We start from the raw sequence: 12,047 nt of genomic DNA on the forward strand, positions 1-12,047 counted from the left end.
GGAGAGCTTTGATGTGAATTACATATTTGTTTCACCTTTCAGCATTGTTCCTTTCTTTAATAAATGATTTGCTCTCACATGTTCCATGTGCAGCTTTCCTTTCTGCCTTCCTGATCTCAGTCTCTCCCTCTGTCAACATCCAAAGGCTGTACAGACACTTCAGTTGATGTGGCACCAAGATATTTACTTTCTTTTTCATGCAGAAATCATCCAGAGGCAAAGGCTATGCTAGTGTAGCTGACCGGACTAGCAAAGATAAAGAGACATAAGCAAAGATGCTGCCCAAAAATTATTAATAAATTTTTTGACTTATTATTCCATGGGTATTTGTAGCTTTTGTTACACCGCCAAGGAACCATGGAGTTATGTGACAATCGCCATATGTTTGTCTGTTTTTCTGTCTGATAGCAACATTACTCAAAAATGGGCAAACAGATTTGGCTGAAATTTTCAGAGAAGGTCAGAAATGGCACAAAGACCAAGTGATTACATTTTGGCAGCTTATAGTCTGGATCCACAGATTTGTTCAAGATTTCTGTATCATTGCGAGATAGCAGTACAGCATCACTGTAGCTATGACAACAAGTGAACACTACGTCAGCTGCCTGCTGACGATCACATGACTGCGATCCTACTACAAATCAACCACGGCAGACTTGTCTGGACTTATCCATAAAATGATGCAAGGAACAATTGACTAAATTGTGGGGTTGTTTCCAAGTCCCATCAATTCCTGCCGTCTGCCATATTTTAGGTCACACAATTCAGCATAACATACACATACATAACATACACCTGTGCTCAGCACAAGGTCATTTTGTTTGTGGGTACATCTATATTAAATGTCATATTCTATGGTGCCGTGATTTCTGCCACAAATTTTTGCAAGGTTTCAACAGTCAGAAATTATACAACAACTGAGCAGCCTTGGCGGAGTACTGTACTGAGTGCTTTTCTTGCTTGGTGTTTGTTAAGCAGTGAGCTTCAAGATTTTATTGAAGGAATGAATTGAACTTTGAAACGTGAATCTTTCGACCTTTAAAGTTTAACCAACAACTGAACTGAACAGTCGTATGACAGCGTAATTTTTTAATATATTGCTGTATTAAAGGTAATAGTATTCAAAATGTAGTAGGGAACAGAGTTCAGTGCTACTGTTGAACATTTAATAAGCTTCCATGTATGGGTACAGAAAGAGAGGAAAAGGACAAAGTAGGAATGATAGAAAAATAAGGACAGAAGGAACAATGACATCCTTCAATTCAAACATCTTCATCTAAGGGACTTATTCAAAAATAGCCTTTCATCTTTGGGGTTCACTTTGGAGTCTTTCACATTATTGTTGTATCCACTAGGAGTCACTCTTCCCTATAGACATGTGCTTTATAAATCAGAGCCTTGGCGTTGGACTAAGTGGGCTCATAAAGCCTGTAGGAATGATTTGAAGGTTTAAAAACTTCTGCCTGACAATGTGGAAGCACCTGTTCAGCAAATGTCTAACAGAGCTCTATCTTTACAGCTCTGGACACAATCCTGTCTGTTCAGCCAAAGTATGTGCCAGTACTGACAGACATCTTTTATTCTGCATCCATTTCAGAATAAGACAGAAAAAGCTTTTACCTCACATTGTAAAAATGCAGATGTCAACAATGTTTACACCTTTACCAATTAAATATGTTATATAACTAGCAACTTTCCTTCAGTTGACACTGTCAGACTTTTCATATAGCCAGGTAACCTTTTACTTTATAACAATGTACTCCCTCCACAGAAAAGACACTACTAATATATTATTTTACACAGACAGGTGGCTCCACTGTTTCCACTCTTTGGAAACATTAGTCAGTATTTGTTCGCCTTCATTAATTAGTCAACATTCTTGATTAGGAAATCTAAACAGTGTTAGCTGCCAGGAAACTGATGTTGCCATAGCAGCTCAGACAGGCTCAGACATCTTGATTGTGTTTTTATTTCTTGAAGGCGAATTAGTGATAAGAGAGCAACAACCAGGGTGGAAGCATGAAGCCAGCAATGAAATGCCAAAATCTGCGGCTCTATGGATGGCCACTTGAGACTGGCTCCAAAATGAGTCAATCCCCTCATGTTAAGACTTTACGGAAATAAACAATTTGACAGCCTGCTATAAAACACATTGAGGTGTCTGTAGCTGATTTGATGACAACTACAGAGAGGCTGAATTTTTGTCAGAATTATATATTAAAGGCTTAAAGTTATTGCGGCGTAAAATTATGCGTAATCAAGGCCGTGGCCACTTTAAGTGACTGTGAGATGTTTTCATTGCCCTCCTTAGCTCCACTGACATTTCCCTTCTTTGTTCATTTTTGGATTAAACAAGAGTTACGAGGCAGGTGCCATCAGGAGATGGTGATGGCACCACAGAGCTTCAAATCTTGCTTCAGAAAAGCTAGGGGTGATGCTACAATGAGATTCATCAGTCTATGATCTTAGCACAGTATGCTAGTCTGCAAAATATTACTAGGCTATGTTATAACATATGTTAAAAAGCTGACAAAGAACCATATAGACTAGTGAAAGGAGAACTGTTAACAAAAACCAAACTGTCCAACACTGAACCTGACAAGCTGAAAATGAGCTGGGGGAAAATTAGCCAAGAGGATTGATCATGAATCTATTACAGGACCAATTCAATTTCTTGGTAAACACGCTTTTCTCGCCAAGACTGGAATGGGAAGTTCAAAACCACTCTGAAAGAATGTGTGTGTGCCATGTACTGAGCCACTAGCTTGTCTTAGCATATAATGCTAAAACAATCTAATGTGTCCCCTAAGGATGGCTAACTACCACATTTTATGCTACTCAGTTAACACATACACAAACAGAAATCTAATCATGCTTCATGTAGCCTTTGCTGGTTACCTGACAACTTAACAGTGACAAGATCTTGCGATGTCACTGCACACAACTGTTGTCATTTATTCCTTTAGAAGAGGCAAATCTGGTACACAGGGCTCCAAACATCATCTTAAGGCTAGCAATTTTGAGACACAAGACATTCAATTTGTGTTGACCTTACTGTCTTTGGATCTCATAGTTCTGAATACATTTCAAGCTAAATCGCCAGGTAATTATTCTGTCTTACAGTTGGCAATATTTGTGTCACTTCAACTGAAAATGTCATCTTTAGAGGCATCGGAAATATGATCTCTCTAGTCTGTGATGCCTTTATGACAATGTTTAAGAGAGAGCCTTTTCTTCGCAATTCAACATTGCTTTGGGATTCCCTGGTGACTCATCCCTCATATTTAGATAGGTTAAATCATCTGTTAAGTCAAACATACGTCCCTGACCCTAAAATGTCATAAGATAATGTGTAACTGACAGTGGTGAGAGAACAGTCCCCATGGTTACTGTGGAAACATGTGCCTGTTTATGAGAAAGTAGATTTGTAAGAGTGTATTTTTCTGTTGCTGTGTTCTCACTGCTATTTGCACAAGATGATGCACAATTGAAACTCCAAATCACAGCCATTTTCAAATACTAAATTAGATTAGCCTTAATTCAGGCAGAAATAGCATAATTGCAGCAACATCAGTACACTATCCCCACCAGCAGCATAGCACAAATCAAAAAGGCAACATTTACAAGGTATTTGCAGTTAATGATGTCAAGAATAAGCCTGTACTGCTACTGATGTCGTTTCTGCAGCCAAACTTCACTTTACAAGTTTCCCTTTCCTGCCATTGTCAACCACACTCTTCCTCCTCCCAGAGCTGGAAGCTGGAAAAAAGGAGCTGAATTCTCACGGAGATAATCAGGGCTCCACTCAGGGCTACAGTACGAAATGGTGACGCAGTGATAGTGATCCTCATTATGGATTAGAGGGTACTCAGAGCGATGATTTAATAGTATTTCATTTTCCTACAACAACATTCATAATAGATTCACAAGGATTTAGCTTTCACACATGCACCAGTTTTTTTTCTAAAAACAAAATGTCATTGTGGAATTTTTTCTTTTAGTGTTGGATAGCAGCAGCCTCCTAAGAACAAAGGGAGCAGTATCTGGTCCTGAATGTATCATTACTTTATGTGCGTGACTCATTTCAACCATTTACACATCTGGTCTTTTTGTTTTACATAACTGTTCAAAGAAGGGATTTCCTCTAAAGGAAATAGCATTTGACTGAAGAATCTACAACTCTTTAAAAAAAAAAAAATGTTGATTTTGAGAGCATTTCTGAAGTTTTGCTTTATTTTTAGTGTCTACAATTTAATCTTTGCATGCTGGGAATTATTGTGGAACCTGGATACTATGTGTAAACTGTATACAGAAAAAAAGAAAAAAGACATTTAAACAATTCACTTTTTATATCCACTTTAATATGGCAATGACTTTTCTCTTGTGCGTTTACTTGAGCAATTAAAATTAAAATTTTGTGTTCCCTTCTTTAAAAGCGCAGTTTGTTTACAATTCTGATCATGTGAGAGGAGAGCTTGTTTTTCACTTGATCATCCATCCAGGGCCCTGAAGTCATTAGAAGTTTATTTATTTCCCATAGAACTGCATGACCAGGGACTTGGACCCTGCACTCATGGTCAACAAGCTTGTCAGCTGAGAAAATCTAGCTGAGTCTTCCAGCATCCAATCAGATGTCTTCCTTAGTTTCCTTAGTGTCATTCTTTGTTTCTTTTACAATAGATTTGCTTCACAAGGGACTCTCACATGAAGGACTTAAGCAGCTATTTTAACAGTGAAACGTATCATTGAAAACTGAAAGGAAGTTGTATTAAATTGGATGTATTTCTTTAGATAATGGCACGTTTGGGACATCTTAGCTGACAAAGCCTGACAAGAACCTGTGTCTGACATATGTTAGAAAGTTCAAAACAGTCATATTAGCAAATGGTAGCCTTTTTACAAATCCATCACTCACAGAGCCACCACTAACCTACACTGCACATCACCACAAACACATCATTCCAGCTGTGAAGTGTAGTGGTGGCAGCATCATAATGTGAGAATCTGACTCAAATCATGCATCCATAACTTTACAGAAATGGTTAAAGGACAACAAGGTGAATGTTCAGAGTGACCGAGTCAGAGCGCAGTCCTAAATTACAAGATTGTGACTGGACTTCATTTTCTTGCAACCCAACTGTTTTGCAAAGAAAAATGGGGTAAAGTTACAGTGTCCAGATGCGCAAGGTTGTCACACATCCTCAGTGATGTAATTGTGTCCAAAGTTGCCTCTACTAAATAGTGACTTGAAGAGAGACAATACTTATTTTACATTTTATTGCTCTAACAAGGAAGGCTGTGAAATTATGTGACGACTGGTGTTGGTTTGTCTTTCTGTCTGTCTGTTTGTCTGTTAACAACATTGCTCAAAAATGGACAAACTGATTTAGATGGAATTTTCAGGGAAGGTAAGAAATGATGCAATGTCCAAGTGATTCGATTTTTGCCAGTGATGTAGTCTGCAACTTATAGTCTGGGTCCATGGATTTGTCAAAGATTTCTGTGTCATTGCGAGAAAACGGCACAGTGTCACTGTAACTATGACTATAAGTGACACTACGTCAGCTGCCTGCTAAGATCACATGATTGTAATCCTACTACAAACTGACCGCTGCGGACTTTTTGGGACCTATCCGTCGGAAATGATAAAAGGAACAATTGACTAAATTGTGGGGGTGTTTCCGAGTCCCATCAATTCCCACCACCCACTATCTATTTAGGTCACGCGATTCGGTGTTCGTACATAATGTACCCATGCATAACACATGCCTCTGCTCAGCGTAAGGTCATTTTGTTTGTGGGTACATCTATATTAAATGGCAACATTCTATGTTTCCGTGATTTCTGATCATCAGTCACTAATAAACAAATGCTGCATTTCTACAAAATAAAGTCCTGCATTTCTGGTTAATACTTTTTATAGGTATTGTGGCAATACAGTAAGCATTGAAAAGAACAGCATGACTTTAACAGTAAATAATAGTAAGGATGTTTATGTGCGCATGTGTGGATACAGACAGGTATGTGTATATGCGTGCATACCAGTTTCAGCCATACACACTCACACGAAGGCTTTCGTGCATCCAATTCGTCATATGGTTGTAATGAGGGGCTTTCACTGCTGTGCCAGGCAGAGCAGAACAGAGTGGTGGAAAAAAATCATCCACATATGCACAGATGCATATACAGGAGAGGTCTCTTAAGTCATGACACAGTACAGCACTCTCTCTTATACTGAAAAGATGTGTGTAAGTGTGTGCGTCGGTGTGTGGGAGTTAAGCTGACATACCAATATCTCTCCCTAAACTAACACATATTAACCTACTGACCCCTCATACATGAAATTAAATGATGACTTCTCTGAGCTTCAACTCATAAAACTTCCCAGGCGTAACCTTATCGACATGCAGTATAAGACGTATTTACAATACAAGCCAGAAGGTGAAAATGTGAAATATATGCAGTCAGATTTTAAATGTAGAAAATGAAGATATTTTGCAATTTCTCTGCCTCAGTAGATACATCATCGACACATGCGGCATGTTTCCACTGGATCAGTCAGTAGGCCTTTAAGAGGAAACTTCTCTTTCCAGACTCACACTCCCATATGTCTATTTGATCTCATTTTCTCTCCACCCTTATTTATTCCCATTAACCTTTTATATACACTCACTCCTCTTTCCACCACTCATCATGCTCCCATAACTCCCTTCATAGAGCAAAAAAACTAAACAAAAAAACCAGTAAATGCCTCCCGTACTGTAGCTTGATAAGAATTCCTCCCGAGTTTTGGCAAGCACCAGGCCCCGGTTTAAGAGTCTGTAAATGTTCCGGGGCAGGAATGTGAGGTTGCCTTGTATGGTCATAAAACTTGACTGCTGGTTCTTTTTTTAAGCTCACATGTGTGTTTTCCCCCTGTGAGTATCTAGGCTGGTTCTGATACACTTTTACCAAGGATTCAGGAGGAGGAGGTGAAGATAAACGAGGGTTCCCCCAATCACCTCCGTCAAACTTTAGCTGTGGGGTTCTTGCAGTCGGGAAATTTGGTTGAATTGCTTGTTGAAGCGTAGTATATAACATGTTAAATAGCCATGAATTAACAGTGTGAGCTGTCCTACCTTAAAATAGGTGTCATTCCCACTTCCATGTCAATACAAAACTGACTACAGCCTTCATAAAATCTACGACTCGGGCTAGATGGCTGAGCTTCTGCACTCTTACCAAACAGGCTAATACTGGAATAATAAACATTTTCCACCTATTACTTTTGTGATTGTAGGAACAAAAAACTGCTTTTCAACCATTGGAAACCCTCATATAACAACCTGTCTTGGGCTGGCTTTTCTTTGAGAACAAGTGTCTGACTGTTTATATTGACTACAGTTAATTTCGGCCTACCTTTACAAAAATTTTGAGTTTTTGGCAAACAATTGTAGTTAACCTCAGCCACTGTTACTGTAAATTTGCAGAAAGGTCATATTTTCATCTGGGGGGGGAACTTCCTGCTAGCTCTATGGAAAATGCTAGAAGTAAGTATTTGGTAAACATTTGGCTTTTCCTTTGGAGCTAATTTCCAAGTTAACAGAAGGGGTAGCTAGCTTCCTCGGTGACAGTTTACTAACTTGTAGCAAACCAGGAGGTTCACAAGTGTTTTTTTTATGTTTGTTTGCTTTGTTTTTTCTGGTAGGTAATTTTAAGCATGTGTAAATTTCTTTTTTTTTTTTTTTCATTCATCCAGTTAGGACATGATGTACAGTATTAGTTATAATGCTTAGCGAGCATCATTATTTAAAAAAAAAAAACAGAACTTATTTCTGTGCTTTTTTGGATTGAAATGACTGAAATTATTTAACCAGACAGACAAAAGTTTTTAGAATCACAGTCTGAACAGAAGCAGTGCCAATAACACCAGGACATTGTAAACTGTGATATGCAATTAGGAATGTAAAGAATATGTAAAGAAATAAAGCTAATGTTTTTAAGCTAAATGAAATGAGTCAAATCAATAGCACATCTAAATTACATTTGAACAACATGGTCTGCTGCAACTGTGAACTTCATGTGTTTTGACAGAACCTATTCCATTCTCTCTCATGAGTAAAATTCATCATGAAAACACTCATAATAGATTTCTGGTAGTCCTTCCATCCATTCATTATCTATATACCCCTTAATCCTCATCATTATGGGTCATGGGGGTGCTGGAGTCTGTCCCAGCTGACTTATGGTGGAGGCAGGGGACACCCTGGACAGACAAGCAATCACACTCACCTTCACACCGATGGACAATTTAGAGTTACCAATTAACCTCAGCATGTTTCTGGACTGTGGGGAAAAAGCCGGAGTACCTGGAGAAAACCCACGCTTGCACAGAGAGAACTTGCAAACTCCATGTAGAAAGATCCCAGGAAGGCCAGGACGCAAACCGTGATTCTTCTAGTTCCAAGTCAAAAGTGCTAACCACCATGCCACTGTGCAACCAGATCTCTGGTATTATCAAACAAAAAAATGTTACTAACAGATGCATGAACAGAAAATTAATCAGATTCCACGTTATTTTTCTAGGAAGAGGTCATAGATGTGGGTCATGTCTTGTTAACTTCTTTGCAATATGTTAGGACAGACCTGAGGTTAATTCAAGAAAGCAGGTTTAACTAACTCAGACTCTAAACCTGAACTCTGAATTAACTGATCCTGAGATGAGAAACTCATAGTTAAAAATTAAAAAAGCAAAGAAAAAAAAACAGAACAGAAAAACCTCTGAAACAGAACTGAAGCAGGACCCTGCTCTGCCAACTTGTATGTTGACTGATATGCCTGCAAAAAGAAAATGCCCTAAAGTAGTTTCCTGGTAACAGTAGTGAACACCTGCACTTTGATATGGAAGTAAAGGCACCACGAATGGAAACAGCAGTGAATATGTGTGAAAGCAGACCAGAGGCATTAGAAGAATGGGTGGCAGTCGGTTCGTGGTGTCGATTCAAAGCAAACAAAGCAGTGTGAAAATGAGCTGAGATATACACTACATATAGACAAATATAGACACACTGACACACACACTCTCTATCTTGTTTTATGTAAAATACAACCTCACATACTTTGTCATTTCTTACACAGATAAGTGAGTAGCTTCATCTGGTTCAAGGCCAAGCCTTTAAACCTGTGGTATATCTACTATTTGTGTGTGTGTGTGTGTGTGTGTGTGTGTGTGTGTGTGTGTGTGCGTGTGCGTGTGCACAGCAAGCCAGGTGGTAATGATGGAGTGATGTTTACATATCTGTCCAACATCATTGTCCTGTAACTATACTCCTCCTTTGCTCCTTTGACACACACATGAAACTTGTCTCAGTATTTAGTGCGTGCCTTAAACCATACCTTATTCTAAGTCTGTCCCCTGCAACCCTAACCTTAACGAGAAAGCCCAAAACTGTGGTGACTTTCATTCTCAATCAATCTCCTTAGTCTGAGTGGGCAGTAAATGTGATGTTGAAATGTTTTATTTATGTGCTAACATAAATGCACATTACTGGTTCATCATCAGTTAGTCTTTCAACATGATTAGCTAACATAATGTAGCATTATAACACAGGAGTAATGGTTTCTGGAAATGTTCCTCTGTACCTCTATGTAGATATTCCATTAAAAATCTGTTGTTCCCAGCTCGAATAGTCATTTACCACATTAACAATGTCTAGGCTGTATTTCTGATCAGTTTCAAAAATAACATTTCTAAGTGACCCCAAACATTTGAACGGTAGTGTATATTGCACCTTTAACAACAGTGTTCACAAGATGCTTTGACGGTCAAAACATGCAGTCAGTTAAAGTAAATATCAAAAATTATAGTAAGTTAAATTAATAGTTAGCTAGATTAGCATGTATATCAAACAAAGGCACTAAGCAGTTTAAAATGAAAAAAAATAAGATTGAAGGTTAAAAGGTTAGAAATTAAAAATCAAAAAATTTGAGAATTTTAAAAAAATTAATTTTGAGATGACATCATAACAATGAACTAGACAGCGAAAATTAAAATAAAACAACAGAGAACATACAAAATAAACAGGACATAACACAAAATAGGGCACTAAAACTAATTAAAGCTAAAAGTAAACTTCACAAATAAGGAAGTCTATAACAGTGGGATTTAAGCCATGGGTTTTCAGCTCGTTCCAAAGTCAAGCCCTGAGGGAGAAAGCTCGGTCACCCTTAGATATAAGCCTCATGTCACGCCTCCCGCTCCTGTGACCAGACTGATTAACTTGATGACAGACGGCTGTGCGGAGTGCGCAGCCAGGCGTAATTGACAATCAGTGCTGCATAAAGCCTGGCGTTCTCCATCTCCCCGACGCTGCGTCATTGACAATCCTCACCCGTCACCCCCCTACACGACGCATCCCGCTGGATACTACACGCTTCTCGTCATTTCCTGGACCCTGCTTTCTCCCCTGGACACTACTCACACTATGCCCCGTTCCTTGGACAATCTTGCCCTTCCCAGCCACCGCCTCTCTTCCCCTCCGGCTCTGTCAGCTCTGCCCTCTGCCATCTCACACACTTGAGACAATCAGTAAGCCACTTCCCCGTTGACTTAGTTAGTTTTATGTTTTGTTTGTTCTCGGCCTTCGGTCCGCCCTTGGTTTAGTTTAGTCTTGTTTGTTTTATAGTTTTTACCTCGGCCCGTGGTCCTCCTTTAGTTGATTAGTTTCTGTTTAGTTCTCCCTCCTGCTCTTTCCCCTCCTGCATTGTTTAAGATGAGTTTCTGTTTTGTTTACACTCTTTAAATTAATTAAATCATTAATACTTCACCCTGTTGTCTGTGCCTGCTGCCTGGGTTCAACCCTGTTGTATGACACCTCAACTTTGGAACAACCAGAAGGGATCAACCTGAGGATCTAAGGCTGCGAGCAGGCTCATAAGGGGTCAACAGATTGCAAATGTAGCTTGGGGCGAGACCCTGGCGAGCTTTAAAAGTGATCACCAATGTTTACATTGCAAAATCTTTAATTTATTGCAATGACCTGTAGGAACATGTCCGTTCGGAGAGCGTGGGACCCACCAAAATTTGACATAAAACTTCCTTAAAAGGTCATTCCCATACTTTAAGAAACAATTTTACAGAAAGACAATGTTTATTTTTGTAAATATTTTGGCTTTTTTTAAAAAAGTTGTTTTACTCTATAGCTTTGAGTGCATTTTTTCTTTTTGTGCTTACTGTAGAATTTTTCCTTCAGGCATTGTTAAAGTAAACTGTTGTGAGGTGAGGCGATATGTTGAATCATCCTGGCAGTATTTAGATACAACCATCCCATCCCTCTAATTGATTTGATTGAGAACCTGTCAGCAGGAATGGAGGGAAATGGCAGAAAGTAAAACAAACTTTGCTTCGTCCTTCCGCACTCGTACAAATTCCATGAGAGAATTGTGAAGTGGGTGTCAGTGTTGGCCCAGCTCTCACCTTGTGACCTTTGACCCTTGAATACACCCACTCTTCCCACTACTAGTCGATGCCAAAATCCACACATCTACTGTTTGAGTGAGCAATGATTTCCACGGGCAGCCTTGCACCACTCCCTCGGTGGATAACAGAGTCAAAGAAAATAAATGTGCAATACTTTGCTCATTCATCAATTGTTTGTTGGCAGATGGAGAGAAATGTAGACCCAGATAAGAAGACACAGATTAACCTCTATCTCACTCCACCCTTGTAGGAAACTCTTAGATCTGTAATTACTTCATATGTCTCTGTGGGACATCTCTTTCCTGGCACGAGAAGTGTCTAAATTAACATCTGTGTAAGAGATTAGTTTTTCATAATTACATGACTGCTCACTGAACATCTCTCGGATGTAATCTTGAGACATTATTCCAATAAAATGATTGGTTTGTTTCAATGCTGCTTATATTTGTGACTTCTCACTAACACCAGTGTCTGAGTCTGACTCGCTCTGTGCGTTGCTTTGTGTGCCGGTCTGTGCTTGTTGAAAGAATGTTTTCAAGGGAATGTTGTTAGTGCACACTTTAGTCATTCCTGTCATAAAAAATATCAA

The sequence above is a fragment of the Acanthochromis polyacanthus genome, chromosome 8 (assembly GCF_021347895.1).
Source record: "Acanthochromis polyacanthus isolate Apoly-LR-REF ecotype Palm Island chromosome 8, KAUST_Apoly_ChrSc, whole genome shotgun sequence".
Lineage (NCBI taxonomy): Eukaryota > Metazoa > Chordata > Actinopteri > Pomacentridae > Acanthochromis > Acanthochromis polyacanthus.